This window comes from Hibiscus syriacus, unplaced genomic scaffold, assembly GCF_006381635.1.
Source record: "Hibiscus syriacus cultivar Baekdansim isolate YM2019G1 unplaced genomic scaffold, ASM638163v2 tig00000340_pilon, whole genome shotgun sequence".
In the NCBI taxonomy this organism is placed as follows: Eukaryota; Viridiplantae; Streptophyta; class Magnoliopsida; order Malvales; family Malvaceae; genus Hibiscus; species Hibiscus syriacus.
The window spans coordinates 9990863-9994874 of record NW_024061783.1 but is presented as its reverse complement, the minus strand read 5'-3'; the positions used below and the strand labels follow the sequence as shown (position 1 = coordinate 9994874).

The 4012-nt window shown below is 34.4% G+C and overlaps 1 pseudogene; it reads left to right on the top strand.

Annotated features, from left to right (window-relative positions):
* Window positions 1-1190: 1190 nt before the first annotated feature.
* LOC120198757 lies at window positions 1191-3034 on the top strand (annotated as a pseudogene).
* The last annotated feature ends 978 nt before the right edge of the window (window positions 3035-4012 follow it).

Sequence of the window (4012 nt, the reverse complement as noted above, 5' to 3'; positions counted from 1 at the left end):
GATGAGAGGGTATTATGGTCATTAACTAAGGAAGATTTTTATTTTCCCTTATTAAAGGGTGTAACACATGGAAATGGAGAAAGGAAAAAGGAAAAGTCTGGAGAATGCAAGCTTCTTCTTCTTCTCTCTCCGTGTCTTCGTTGCCAAGGTGAGAATGCTTTCAATTGGTTAATTCTTTCAAGTTTTGAGTTGGTTTTATTCTTGGGATGTTATATAAGCTTAAGGGAAGCTTAAGATAGCTTAATACTCAAAGAATTTCAAGTTATGAGAGATTAAGTAAAATGAGTTTTAAGTGAATTATTGATTAAGAAGAAATAAATGGATTTTTAAGTTGAATTTGACTTGTCAAGGGTCTAATTAAAAAGATAGAAGTAATAGAAATAAATTATAAACATGTTGGAAAATTGGTATGATTTTTAATTTATATCTTGAGGATGAGATTTTGAAGATTAAGATATGTTAAATGCTTAGGAAAATGTTGGAGTATGTATTCTAGAGTCAAGGGTATTAAAGGATCTAAGTTATGAAGTAATTAAGTTAGAATGAATGAATTTTCGGGCTTAAGAGTGATTTCTGGGCAGGGTGTATCGGTATACTATGAATAGGTACCAATACACTAAGACCAAATTTGAAGAACAACTTCATAGTGTATAGGTACACTAAGGAGTGTACCGATATCCATGAATTTCGAAGCTAATTTGGGTACCGATACACCCGTAGTGTACAGATACACCCGTAGTGTACCGATACACTCCTAAAGGGAAAAAATTATTTTGGTTCATTAAGTTAGCTCAAGTTTTTAGTATCGAATTATAAGGTTTAGGCTTCTGATAATTCACTACAAGAAAATATACCTTTAATGACACACACTTATTTATGACTTGCAAAATATGTGTGTCATAAAAAAATGTCATGTTTCTTAAAATTTGAACGATTTATGACTTACAATAATGTGTGTCATATTTAATAGTCATAATCCAAAAAATTTTAGCAAAACACGAAGTACACTTTTCATTGTGTGTCATCTCTAAAAGTCGTCTTTTAATTTCCCCATAATTTTCATCACGTACACATGCTTTCTCGCTTCTAATCCATTTTGTGTTTCAAAAACAAAATTTTCATTCAGGGATACTTGGACAAAATGGAAAACAACTTTGTTCTGCTGTGTCCCAGTATCTTAGTTGCTATCCTCTCCTATCCTAGTATCTTCAACTCCATTTTGTCGTTTCAAAAATGGCGGCACTCGTTGCAGGAACGCCATGGATGAGAATAAGAGTAATCCCTAAATTCGCTCCTCCGCTTATTTTCCGGTGCCATTTTCGTAGAAATTTCTCTGTTCGTGCTTCGGTTGAAAGCAATGCACCGGTCAGAGTCCGTTTCGCTCCTTCTCTGACCGACAATATGCACGTCGACGGCGCTCGAACTGCTCTCTTCAACTACTTATTCGCTAGGTTTTTTCCTCTCTTTTTTTACATCTTGTGCGTTGTTATCTTGTTTCTAACTTCGTAGAATTTTGATGATTTTTTCTTTTCTTCTCTTTATTTTTTTCTCTTAAGATCTAAGGGAGGAAAATTGCTGCTGAGAATCGAGGATACTGATTTGGAGAGGTCGTCGCGAGAATCGGAGGAGATTGTTCTTCGAGATTTAGCTTGGCTTGGACTTGACTAGGATGAAGGTACTATTTATATGTCGTTGCCATTGTCTTTCCGCTTTAATTAAATTGGTTTGAAATTTATTGCTTCAAATCTTCAATTTTACATGTATGGTTCGATTGTGTTTGTCACTTTTAGCATTAAGTTGATATTGATTATATCACTTGCCATGTAGGCCCTGACATTGGTGGGGATTATGGTCCTTATCGAAAATCTTAGAGAAAATCTATGTATAAACAATATGCTGAGAAGCTCTTAGAATCTGGTCAGGTTTATTGTTGCTTTTGTTCCAATGAGGTAATTGATTTGAAGGCATTGCAAATGTGAGATATTTGTACCTTGAATTATAATTTTTGTCCTTCATTTCATCGGAATGCCTCTAGGAATTAGAATAACACTATTCCTTTGAAGACAAAAGTGTGAATTTTGTGTCTCACAGAACATAACCTTTAATTCAAATGAACTATGATTATTTGTTTCGAAGCATGCTCAGATTTTAACATTTGACTAATAAGGTTTTTTGTCTGTTGAATTGAGGATTTTTTACGTAAAGCATCATTATCTTTGAGTTTCAGTGGTCCATCAACAACAGAATGTAGATATATCTGTAATTTACTTTTACAAGCACTAATTTGTTTGATAGTATCATGAAGGTTAGCTGGAAATTGGACACACTTGGGGATTTTGTTATAATGAGGAGCAATGGTCAACCTGTTTACAACTTTTGTGTTACTGTTGATGATGCTACCATGTCTATTTCACATGTTAAACGGTAATTGAGAGAATAATTGATTATCTTTTTGCTACATCTAATATATGTTCTGTTAGAACATTTTTAGTCATTTGTTCTCACACTCTCTATACTGGTATTTCAGAGTAGAAGAGCATTTACCTAATATTCTAAGTCAAGCCTTAATATACAAGGTAATGTTATTTATTTACTTTTGTTAATATTTAGTGGCTTTTGGAGTTTCTGGTTTCATTTCACCAATATAAGGAAGCTAATCTTTAAACTGAAAAAAAAATTGATACAGGCTCTGGGATTCCCCATGCCTTCCTTAGCCCATGTTTCTTTGATTTTGCACCTGATAGGAGCAAATTGTCAAAACGTCATGGTGCAACTTCAGTTGGTCAGGTAGTTATCTTCATTATACTTTGTTTCATGGAAAATGTTGTAAAATAATTGTATCATCTCCTTGGTTTCCATGGGGTCTACAGTATCCTTTTCAATTGAGGATTAAAAGTTTCTACGTTTAATAATTATGTTGTTCCAGTTCAGAGATATGGGGTATCTGCCTCAGGCAATGGTGAATTACTTGGCACTTCTAGGTTGGGGTGATGGAACTGAAAATGAATTTTTCACCATTGATCAACTTGGTTAGTTTTCCCTTTCACTTGTATTGATCCGTGTACCTCTCTATTTCTAGCTCCACAAAGGAAGTGGAGAAATGTTAATGTTGTATTGGATCACATGCATCAGTTATTAAGTGGTGATGAAGGTGGTATACAGCGTTGCATTCAAGATGCACTTTTATGAGCACCATAGAATTCTTACTTGTGTTGGACAGGTAGGTTCATACTCATATCAAGGATCAGGGGCACCAACTATGTTTCAGGCCATGAGACACCTTGTTGGTTCGTTAGCCAATAGTTATGCCGGTGACTCGGTGAAAGTGCCTTTGACCGTGCAATTCGCCTGTCTTTTCTTGGTATGCATCTACTGGAAGCTTTTAATTACACAACTGAACTCTTTGTAATGTTTTTGTTCAGAATTGCGTTAACGCTTTTATTTCTTTTGAGAATATTTTTTCATCGTCTTAAAAGGGAAAAGAGTACCTTTTTAACAAGTAGGTATTTTTATTCTATTTTTAGAAGGAGAGAAAGGTCTTAACCTTTGCATGTCAAATATGTAAAATAGGGAAAAAGAGTATATTTGAATGTTGAATATGCAAAATAGGAAAGATTAGTAAAATAATAGGCATATCAACTGAGCTCGAGTGAAACTTGAGCTTATCACGGAGGATCAGTCCTGTTAACATGGTAGTTACTGTTTAATCCAAAAACACCTTGTCTCAGCTTATAGACTGACACTGTTTTTGAAACTGGAACATGCAGCTATGAGCAATCACCTATGCTTTGTTTAAGCTTCTATTTTACAATTTCCAAGGGATCAAGCTTGATAACCTTTTTCACTTAAGTCTCATGAACTCAAAGATGAAAGATGGAGCTTATGAGCAATCACCTATGCTTTTTCTCCTCAGACATTCAACAGGTAATTTACGCAACTATTTTTATTTGCATGGATTGCTTGAATGAACTTGCTTAGTTTAAAGCTAAATATGTTACATTGATTGAATTAA